This window comes from Halichoerus grypus, chromosome 14 (genome assembly GCF_964656455.1).
Source record: "Halichoerus grypus chromosome 14, mHalGry1.hap1.1, whole genome shotgun sequence".
NCBI lineage: Eukaryota > Metazoa > Chordata > Mammalia > Carnivora > Phocidae > Halichoerus > Halichoerus grypus.
Genome location: NC_135725.1, coordinates 55,400,936 through 55,413,215, shown reverse-complemented (window position 1 = coordinate 55,413,215; position 12,280 = coordinate 55,400,936). Strand labels below are relative to the sequence as shown.

At 34.9% G+C, this 12,280-nt stretch overlaps 1 long non-coding RNA gene and 1 pseudogene across 3 annotated transcripts in view; one reads left to right on the top strand and one right to left on the bottom strand.

The window, feature by feature from the left end:
- LOC144380151 (uncharacterized) overlaps positions 1-12,280 on the top strand; it is a 691,469-nt gene that overhangs the window by 365,051 nt on the left and 314,138 nt on the right. The gene's annotated exons all lie outside the window — the stretch shown is intronic.
- Positions 877-1,013, bottom strand: LOC118555630 (U2 spliceosomal RNA; annotated as a pseudogene).

Below are 12,280 nucleotides of genomic sequence, written 5' to 3'. Positions count from 1 at the left end.
TCATAGTGATTGGACAAGTGTATACATTACACTATGCTCTCTTTAAGTGTAGCTATCATCTGCCACCATACACTGCTATTACAATACCTTTGACTAAATTCCAAGCAAAATGTTGATGGGACAGGGAAAAGCTGTAGGGAGCATGTGTATATTCCATGCAGTAATGGAAAAGAGAATAGTCTGTGGAGGACTTGAGCAGTGGAGACTGTTTCCCTGATTCTTGACAGTGCCCAAGGCAGACAGTTAAACCCAGGTAATGATGGCTGTATGGGGAAGCAAGAAGAAAAAATCCTCAGCCTTGGGGCACCTGGGTGGCTCAGTCAGTTAAGCGTCAGTCTCTGGATTTCAGCTCAGGTTATGATCTCAGGGTGCTCTCTTGTTCTCTCTCAAATAAATAAATAAATATTTAAAAAAAAGTCCTCAATGTCACAAAAAATCCCCAAATTTCAAAGTTCAGGCTTGGCAAGGAAGTAGTGGAAAGTCACTTATGTATGTGAATTATCATTTATATATGTACTACGTAGGGAAAACAATAACACACTCTCATGGGTGTGTGTATGTGTGTTTGTGAAATAATATGAAGTCTCTGGAAGGGAGAGCACAGTGACTGACAATTTCAACTATTCAATAAATTTTAACAATTTTAATTGGCATTTCTATCATGGATTATTTTTTCTGTTTTTTAATGAATGGATCATTTTTTTTTTTTTTTTAAGATTTTATTTATTTATTTGACAGAGACAGAGACAGCGAGAGAGGGAACACAAGCAGGGGGAGTGGGAGAGGGAGAAGCAGGCCTCCCCTCGAGGAGGGAGCCCGATGTGGGACTCGATCCCAGGACCCTGGGATCATGACCTGAGCCGAAGGCAGACGCTTAACGACTGAGCCACCCAGGCGCCCTGAATGGATCATTATTAAAATGTAAAATATTTTAATTTAAAATCTTAAGATTACAGATGTCTGTACTCCTTACATTTCTACACTTGATCTTAGCCAAAAGGCCGAGAAGCGATGTACTCCTTACATTTCTATATATCTTATGTTTTTCACTAAATCTCCCCCTAATATTCTTTCTTGACTTGTCTTCCTCTCTCTGTGTTTTCCCTAGACTATAACTATCACTCTTTTTTTTTTTTTTTTTAAAGATTTTATTTATTTATTTGACAGAGAGAGACACAGCGAGAGAGGGAACACAAGCAGGGGGAGTGGGAGAGGGAGAAGCAGGCCTCCCGCCGAGCAGGGAGCCCGATGCGGGCCTCGATCCCAGGACCCTGGGATCATGACCTGAGCCGAAGGCAGACGCTTAACGACTGAGCCACCCAGGCGCCCCTATAACTATCACTCTTAAGTGCAATCTAAATTTTGCAAAAAAAAATAGCATCTAGGTTAATATGTAGAAGAACTTTTTGAGATACAGTTAAAAAGTATTTTTTAAGTTATTCTTGATGATTCACACTAAGTTGATCTATGAATATATGTTGGCGATAAACTTACTTTTTTTAGTAGTACAGTTTCTGTCCAATTAAAATATGTTTATTAGCATGTGTTTGAGTTATGTATGAATAAATGCATACAAATCTTCCATTTGTGTACTTATAGCAGATGAAACTAATAGGAGTACCTAAAACAGATGAGAAATAGTCTGGCTGCAGTTCAGCTACAGAGAGCACATAAGTCTTCTCTTGTGTTAAATCCTTCACACCATTAAACTGTTATTTATTGATCCTACTGACAAGGGCAGCAAAGCAGAGCAATTTTACATTTCAAAATGAAAAAAAAAATTAAAAAATCCCTTTTCTGATACATTGTGCATATCTAGTGCTAAGCATTACATATTTATATTTTTCCAGTCCTTGATTTCCTTATATGCCCAGAAGTAATATAACCATAAATGAGATAAATGTGTGGAGGTATCTTCTCTGCTTTTTTAATTGATAGTATCATGTGTTTAATTCATTTATCAACAATATTACTATCAGGAAAGGAGAAAATCTAGTAAGCCAAATGCCACATTAAAAGATAAATTCTTAATTTTATCTTCTAGTATCAATTTGTTAAGTTTACTAAGTTATTTCAAAAAAAAATAGAAAATTACTAATAGGAAGTAGAGTAATTATGGTAATGATTAAAATGATTGTTCATCTTTTAATGTTTTTCTTTTTGTTTTGTCTTCTTCCTCTATTCTTTATTTTCAACTTGCGGGATCTACAAAGAGGCAGCAGTGAACAGCCATGTGCACTGATTCCTTATCAATTTGGAAATAGATTAATATGTAAATTTTATAAAATTGAGCAATTATCTATGATTTGGAATACAATAGTTAAATGTGAATTGTATGTGTTGGTTTTTATTTTACTGGCTTTTATTTACAATTTTTTTTTTAGTAACCCTTACTATAATTTTCTGTACAAATTTTAAACAGGATTTTCATTGAGGATACTGCATTTTCTACTAAGTTACAACACAGTTGATATACTGCACAGTTATCTTTTTTCCCTCTGTACTCATTTATGTATTGAGAGTGCTGAAAATTTGATGTATTAGTTCAACAATTTATCATTGAATTTGCTTCACCTGTGGGCTTTTCATTTTTTTACTGTGGAAAAATGCTAAGTTTTCTATGCTTTTGTTGGCTTGATCAGTCTCTTCAGTGATGGTTCAGAAGAAGCAAGTCCAAATGAAAGATCTCTGCCCCAGGGAAGCACCTAAATGTGTTTTTCTGGTATGCTTCTCTACCTTGGTACAACTTGGTAACGATAGGGATGCAGACTTTTCTTCATCACTTTCTGCTGATACACAAATGTCTCGTTTTCTGCAATATGATTCTTATTGAGCCAGTTGATGATTTCCTTGTCCTTGTCAAACATCTTATATTTGTCCTAATCATTGATAATGCTTTTGATATTTTTTACCTTCAACCATGGCTTTCATGTTGAACTGTTAAGACTTAAAAGAATACTTAGAAGGCCTTTGTCTCTGCTTTTCATTTCAACTTTGTGGTTCTTAGTGTCCTGAATTACACCTTCAGTGTCTTCCTTGCTCAAAGGAAGATGTCTTCTGTGATGGAAATCTTTTTCTTTTTTTCTGTATTGTTATCACAGATTATAATCTGAGATACATTATGGAAAACAGTAATATGCCTATGAATAAAAACTTGCCAAGCAGGTTGCCATGGCACATTCACCTTTATAAACTAGGGGATGTTCCCTGAGCTGGTTGTCTAAGTAGTGAAGGTCTATGTCTGTTTTGGGGCATATTGCTATTGTGTTTGATCATTGCAATTTTGACCCCATCAGGAGTTTCAATACCAGTAGAAAACGTAGTGATATCCAAGAACAACAAATCCTGAACCTTGTCAGATAAGTTCCTGGACAGGTGATTTTTAAACAATAGCCTCATAGGGGTTATGTTCTTTTCATTTGTTTTCCATTGAAGATAATAGAGGTATAGAAGTCAACACTTGCATGGAGATATCTTTCTTAGAGAGGTGAGTGCTAGCCTGCTTTGTGGTATTCTGAACTCTGCACAGAAAGCCTTTCAGGATCAGGACATGTATCTGTGGCTTGTCTAACTTGGCATTGTGAAGGGCTTTCTCTGCAGAGTCCAGAATGCCACAGAACAGGCTAGCATTCAATTTTTCAGACTGGCACAGGTAATGGAGTGTAGAAGTCAACCCTTTCTTGAAGAGAATCAGTATCAATTTCGCCCTTTTTTAAAAGAAAGTATGTTGAGCATGTTCAGAGTAGTACATAGGCTACAGTCAGAATGGATTATAAAATATCTCATTCCTCATAACACCTCTAACACTAGATTTTAGCTACACATTTTAAACTTTATCTGATAGTTGAAAAATTATATCTCATAATTTTAATTTGCTATTATTTTAATACTAAAGATTTTAAATTGCTTTTTATGTTATTTTGGTCATTTGAATACTTCCTTCTGTGAAACACATGTTTATGTACTGTGAATATTTTTCTACTTGGAAGGTGAACTTTTTCTAATTAATCCGTAGTTTATTGACTTAGTATTTCCAATTATTTTACTGCCCTTCCCACTATAAGATTTGTTTTAACCACTCTTCTCACATCGGGCTTGCCCATGTAATTTGCTTTGGCCATGAAATGGAAGTGGATGTAATAACTGGTGATAGGGAGCAGAAGCTCTGGGAGTGCCACTATTCATCGTTATCTCTCTCTCTCTGCCACAGGAGCCTTTTCTCCTAAAGAGACTTTTTCTGCTGACTTGCAATATAACATGAATGTTTGATGTAAGGCGCTGAGGTTTTGGTACTGCTATTTTTTTTTTTTTTAAGAGAGGGAGAGATAAGGGGGTGTGGGGAGAGGGCAGAGGGAGAGGGAGAATCTTAAGCTTCATGCCCAGCATGGAGCCCAACACAGGAGTTCGATCTCATGACCCCAAGATCATGACCTGAGCTGAAATCAAGAATTGGACACTTAACTGACTGAGCCACCCAGGTGCCCCTGGCATTGCTTTTTAATTCAGCATAACCTAGCTTAAGCCGATTGATATACATTTATTTTAAAATATATTTGTACACTTAAGAGCAATGAGTCATTCTGTTGATATGATTGGGTTTTGATTCTATACAGCATTTGCTTCCAACAAACTTGACTACCAATGTAGAATTAAAATACTCATTGAATGTGAACTTTCAATATTTCAGTTTTTATTTTTAGATTAACACAAAGTCTAACTTTTTGCTCTAATAAGCATATGCTATTTCGATTTTTAAAAATCCTTAAATGAGTTTATAGTCATATGGGTGTTCTCTCTGACGATACTGTGTATATACATTCATGTTTCTCTTTAAAACTACAGATAAACTGATACCTAAAGGAAAAACAAATAGAAAACTCCACATTATTTATATCATCGCGAAATTATTTTTTGTAGAAAAAGGAAATATCTTTGCTTTCCTTTTCTCTCCAACTACCACCTTTGCAACTCCTTAGGTATTTTTTTAATGCTTGTGACCTGGTAATCCAAATTCTCCTAATCTGATAGGGCCCAGTTTAAGCTTTATTTTCTCATTAGTACATTTTTTCCTCTGTAGTCTCAAAAAATATTAGCTGGCAATGAATATTTAACATTTTATTACAAACTGAATTAGTTGATGATAAATTGGTTCAGATTCATATTAGTTATGCAAGAAAGTAATATTCCTGATGTCAGAGATCAGATTTTAACCTTAGGCATTCAAAATATTTGCCATAATACTAGCCAGAGAAGAGATGGTCAATAAATTTAAGATTTGAAACAAAAATGTAAATTCTTCATAGATGAAACCTCATCACAATAGAACAGTTGTGAACTTAGAATCACATATATGCCAGATATGTGGAAATTTAATGTCTTCTGAGTATAAGGAAAGAGCAATGGATAATAATGTTAGGGGTAACATCTTAAATTTGTACATCGGTTTAAGTAGATATGTCACTTTTTTTTCTACCACCTAAGAAACTTAATCTTATTAAAGCTAAGTTAAAAATGGAAAAGAATTACAAATATTCCTTACAAAGAATCTGGAATATTAATGGATATTAATTTCAATAGAAATTTTAGATACTTCCAGGTGAATATCACACAAATGTCAAAATATTGTCTTAGAGGGAAAATTTATGAAAAGATATTTGGGGCATTAATTTTTTTTCATTTTAATTGACTCGGAGTAAAATTCAAAATATTTGTGTTTAGGAAAAGAAAGTACAGTTTTCATTCCAACTTAGTTCATTTAAATGGAAGCTTCCTACTTATGAGTGGGTTGTATTCTAAATAGTGATGTGTCAATCAATTATTTGAAAAGTGGAATATATTTTCCATTGCTATAATATAATTAATAGTGGTTATGTTACTAAATAAGAACAACTCCTCAAACTCAGCGTGCAAATACAGTTATATTTGCTTGCTTTTATTTCTTTTCTTATTAATTAGACAAAACTCTGCTGGGTTAAAAGGAACAGCACTGTGAAAGGCCCAAAGAAGGGATGAAAAAACAAGACTACAGACTGGGATAAAATATTTGCAAATCACATATCTGATAAAAGTCTTATATCTGGAATATGTAAAGAACTCTCAAAAGCTGAAGTTAAAAAAATCTAATTAGAAAATCAGCAAAAGACACATACAAGGCAGTTCACAGAAGAAGAGAGATGGATGGCAAATAAACACATGAAAATATGTTTGATAAAATTTACCATTAAGGATATGCAAAGTAAAATCACTAGGAGATACCACTACACACTTATTTGAACATTTAAATTAGAAAAAAATGTGACAAAGCCAAAGGCTGGTGAGAATATGGATAAATTGGATCTTTTATACATTTCTGGTGATATAAAATAGTATAACCACTCTGAAAAATAATTTGACAATATCTTATAAATTATACATGTATCAATCATACATCTCAGTTAATTACACTTTTGAGAAAAATGGAAGCACATATTTACATTAAAACCTGTACGTGAATGTTCATACCAGATATTTTTAATAGCCCTAAACTGTAAATACCCGAATGTCTTTCAAGAGGTAAATATTTAAATAACTGCCACATTTCATACCATGGAATTCTACTCAACAACACAAATAAACACAATTATTTATACGTGCAATAATCTAGATGGATTTCTAGGACATTATTGGTGAATAATTCAATTTCTGAAGTTTAAGTACCATATGATTTCATTTTATGTAACATAATATAGCATTCTTGAAGCTGTGGGGTAGAGAATAGATTAGTAGTGGTCAGGAGACATGGACTAGGCATGTTCTTGTGAATATAAAGGGATAGTGTAAGGGAGTTCTCTTGTGATGCAAGAGTTCATACAGATAATGAAATTGCTTAGAACTATGTACATACACACGCATATACACAAGAACGCATGTAAAAACAAAACTCAGTAAGGGCTATAGTCCACTTAACAGCATTGTACTGAGGCCAGTTTACTGGTATTGGTATTGATACTGTACTACAGCTATATAAGATATTACCACTGAAGAAATTTAGGTCAAGGGTACACCAGATGTTATGCACAATATTCACTGCTTCTTGTGAATCTACAATTACTTCAAAATAAAACATTTAAAAAAGAAAATTCAATATCTTACTCTGGTGATTACTACCATCCTCTTCAGACTTCTCCAGGAAAACATCTACCCAGATTCCACTCACAATGGAGAGAAGACCTAGGTCTGATTATTAGGTTGCTACCCTTGCTTCTCCTATAGAGTGTCATGTTTGAAGATAAATCTTACATAGACTTAAGAGGTAATTTTTTCCTCCATTCTGTGATGGTAGGTTGCAGGTTTTCAAGTTTTTTTCTAAAAAAATAGGATTCTAATAGAATCCACTAAAAATGCCCTTCATTCATTTCCCAAATCATGCGGAGCTGCTTCATTTCTCATACACTGGGAATTCTTAGAGTGCCTGGCACTTCAGAATCATGAAATCATGAAAGTGTTAGCATCCTGTCTTTCACAGACATACAACTACTATCTCACTGACAAATTTAAGGATCTCCTATTTTTAAATATTCTTTATAAATCTACACAGAATGTCTCATTATTTACTCTCTCTCCACCAATGAGGCTATTTACCCATTCATCTAAGGAGACTTCTCAGTGACTACATGCAGTCTTACCGCCAGCTTTATGAGGAGGTTACTTTCTTTCTAAGATACTCCCAACTCATATTACTTTGCTTGTTTATCCTTTTAAAAAGATTACACACAGTTAATTCTAGTGTAAATTTATTAAATATGTCTGGGGGAAGAAAAGACACAACCAAAGCTTGAAAAATTTTTTCACTGACCTGGTATGCTACTATAGTCAGGATTCCAAGTGAATTGACAAAAGCCTATTAAACCTAGCTCTTTTGAGATCATTAAGCAGTGATCATATGGAAAAATTATAGTTGATTTTGTTCAATGCAGAGGACTGAATGAAGATATTTAGGATGAAATTTTCAGGAGACATAATTGATTTAAAGAAATCTATAGATTTCAATCTCTATATATAATAAAAGGCTTTGCCAAATAGTGAGTTTTCAGAGAAAATTTTTAAAGAAGTGGTTACATATGTTTTAGAAATTTCAGAGAGCACATTACTGTTTTGGTCTTCTCTTCATGTATGCATTTGTGTTTCCTGGGGCTCTTGATTTCAAATAACAAAAGCATTTTAGCTGCTTCAAACAAAGTGGTAGAATGCATATTACAGTAATAAGAAATATCCATTGAGGTGAAATATAAAGATCTAACTGGACCTCAAGAATTAACTAGAACCAGGTTTTAAGATGAAAATTGGAATTTTCTTTTTTTCAGCTCCTCACTAATTGACTGCATTTACTTCAATTTTCTTTTTCTTTAATAACTATCTATTTCTGCTTGTTTAGTCCATGGGTTGGGGGAATAGATTTTTTTTTTGTTTTTAGTAGCTCCATATTTTATGATTTTGTTTAGCCCCTTGAGATGAAATGGAATTTATCTTTTCATGAGATTAGGTATCTTACTATGAATCTCATCAACCATGGACAAAAGGTCAGGGTCTAGATAATAATAGGTAGTAGGCCTAATAGCTGGGTCAAATATTTGACTAGTTTGGGTCATGGTTGGTGAATGATCTTTCAGTCTTGACCATAGACAATTAAAAAGGTTTTACCTGGCAGTGCCTTGTGGGAAAAAGCTAACTCTCAGCACACTTGGTGTACACCTGTTATTACAGTCTATCAGTCAAGGACTCAGGCACCTGTGGCTGTTTATGCTTTTATGCACATCTTTACTCCTAGCCTAGGCATCTCCTTTGGGAAGTGTCCTAACTGGAGGGGAAGCTTGAAGATAACTTTTCTCCACACAAACTCAGTCCCAAGTACCTTTTCCTTTTGAGCCCTTCCCCTCTCCATCCTCCCTGCTCCTCATCCATAAAATGGCAGGAACCTTTTATTTAAAGGTTCTCACCTTCTGCAGTGAGAGGATCCCACATCTGTTCTAATCCACCTCACCCTTGCCCAGTGCAGTTCCATGGGGAAAAATGAAACAGTGGAGGAATTTAGCCTCTTATACTATAGTAGCAGTAAGTGATTAAAGGCTTGGCTGTTACTTTGGTTTTGGCTTGTTGTTTTAATCGACTCCTCCAACATATGGCAGCTCATCTCTCTCCACCTCAGTTCTGCTCTTGACAATATGTACTCCTATTAAAGAAATATACTTGAAGGGGCAAGCTGGTTGTCTAAATAGGACTGTTCAGAGTACACATATATAACGCAACTGTGGAAAGATTAACCCCTAAAAATGTACATCATCTAGTTCTGGTATTCTATAAATTATGTTGCCTCTGGGGGACAAAAAAATCTTTCAAATTGCTTAAATATAATTATTACTTAGGAGACGTGAAATACATATCCAGTACATATCACTACATAAATGATGAGCAGTAATGAACATTTTCTAAGCCTACTCAGAAGGGTATGCAAGATATTTATTACAACAATAATATCTATCTACTAGAAGATTAATAATCAATAACACAGGTCATTAAATTAAAAAGCATAGTTTTAGGGGCACCTGGGTGGCTCAGTCATTAAGCGTCTGCCTTTGGCTCAGGTCATGATCCCAGAGTCGTGGGATCGAGTCCCGCATCGGGCTCCCTGCTCAGTAGGAAGCCTGCTTCTCCCTCTCCCACTCACCCTGCTTGTGGTCTCTCTCTCGCTGTGTCTCTCTCTGTCAAATAAATAAAATCTTTAAAAAAAATAAGCATAATTTTAAAGACTATAATATCCTATAAACTGTATGTATGAAGAAGATATATGACCTGGGGTCAACTTGACATATTCAATTTAAATAAAGTTGGCTTGAACTCCCATCTATATCCTGTGAAAAATCTAATACCCAATATAAGATGTCTACTAGTGGCTTACATTCTCATTTCCAAAGTGCCCTCTTATCAATATCTTGTTTCCATTTTAATAATAATTACATTTACAATAATGCCTAAAGCCTTCTCTGTGCCATAAGTTTAGCCAAATATGAAACCCATCCCGTTTTTGTTAAAAATATTAAGCATGTTTTTTAGTATAATTTTAGATTTGAGAGAAAATATAAACCGTAGCATATCAATAAAAATATATAAAATATTCTCCATTCTTAAATCTTCAGTCATATATTCCCACAGAGAATTTCTGTAGACTTGCTTTTCTCCTTTATTGTCTCTCTCCAGCCATACTTACCTTTCATTCCAGCTCATTCAAACCAAGCCTGAAGGATGTTATTTCTGTACTCATCCATATTCATTGGACATTTTTCTAAACACAGGTAGTTCTCTATATTAGAAAGGTACTTCTCTCTCTACAGTGACCTCTTGATTATTTATTTCCTGTAATACTATTAGGGCATTCTCAAGCAAGAGCCATAATTAACTAATGTAATCCATTTAATAAAGGTTACATTTGAGGTGCAGTAACTCCCGGAATAAAATATGCTTCAATATGTTAAGTAGTGAGAGAGTACAGACAAGAAAATGTGTATTTATACACCCTGAAATATATCAGCGACTGTGGCAGGAATCCACTGATAAATAGAAAGCTAATATTTATTATTCATCACTTTTGGTGTGCCAGACAGTGTGAGAACATCATCTATTTTATTTTTTTTAATACTTAAAACCACAGTCTCTGTCAATATTGTTATCTCTGTGAACAGATTTGTGAAAACTAATACCCAGGGAGGTTAAGTAACTTGCCCATGACCTAAATCAAATAATAGAGTCAAGCAACAAGAAAGTATGTATTCTGATTAGAGAGCCCACACTTACATACAAAGATCAGGATTTGGGGCTTTTGTGTTTGTGTGTAAAAATACTTCATTAAGATGAAGATGCTTAGGGGGGCGCCTGGGTGGCTCAGTCGTTAAGCGTCTGCCTTCGGCTCAGGTCATGATCCCAGGGTTCTGGGATCGAGCCCCGCATCGGGCGCCCTGCTCCGCGGGAAGCCTGCTTCTCCCTCTCCCACTCCCCCTGCTGGTGTTCCCTCTCTCGCTGTGTTTCTCTCTGTCAAATAAATAAATAAAATCTTTAAAAAAAAAAAAAAAAAAAAAGATGAAGATGCTTAGGGGGCGCCTGGGTGGCTCAGTCAGTTAAGCATCCAACTCTTGATTTTGGCTCAGGTCATGATGTCAGGGTCATGCATGAGATTAAGCCCTGCATGGGGCTCTGCATTGGGCATGGGGCTGCTTAAGATTCTCTCTCCCTCTCCCTCAGCCCCTCCCCCACCTCTCAAAAAAATAAAAGATGGAAATGCTTTTAACAGTGTATTTCACTGGTATCCAGAATAATTACTGAAGGTACAAGTTAGCAAGAGAAAATTTATATTATTTTTAAGTGATATCAATTATTTGTATAACATGATCTGTCCTAGCCTATACAGTAAGTAAACAATCTTTGAACTCTTTTATATATGGGGAAGTAACTGTTTTGCTTACTCCACAGTGAACTATGCAAAGTCTTAAGTAAGACATTTAAAGGCTAAATTGAGAAATGAATGTATAGTTACAAGAAACGTGTTAAAAGTACACAGAATATCTTTATCTTACGGAATTTTGTTCCCTGTCTTTGCTCTCACATACTTTATTATGAATCCTCCGGCTTCTAAATAAGATTGATTGGTGAGTCGATTACAGGGGTGCCTGAGCACAGATTGTGGGAAGTCTCAGTGTGACTCAGTATGCCATAAATCAAACAGCAGGTGAGTGTTTGGGAAACACAGTTCCCTGACTCACAAAATATAATGAAAAAAAACCTAGATTCATTTATTTTTAAAATAACCAATATCATTAATAACTTTGGTAATATATGGAATACAGTTAGCCACACATACATAGTCCTTTTATTTACAAATTTAAAAAAATTTATAGTATTTTTGCTATTACACAAAGAGCTAGGAGATTTAAGTATGAAAACAAGGTACTTGTAGTACATTGCCATCAAGTAGTGGAAACCACATATATCACTATAGTATAGAGTAGAAGTTAACAGCAAATGTTTATTATCATTTGGAAGAGAAGAAATTTACATTCCCTGGGGTAATGATTTGAAGAACAGAGAAAGGTTCTTAGAAGGTGTTTTATGCATACATGCTATGATGAAAAAAAAAAAAACGCATTCAAAGTGGAATAGCAATGTGAGCATGGCTCCTCCTATTTTCACAGCAGAGGCACTCAAAGAAAAACAATCTTCGTAGTATCTACATAACTTAGATATCTATTACTAT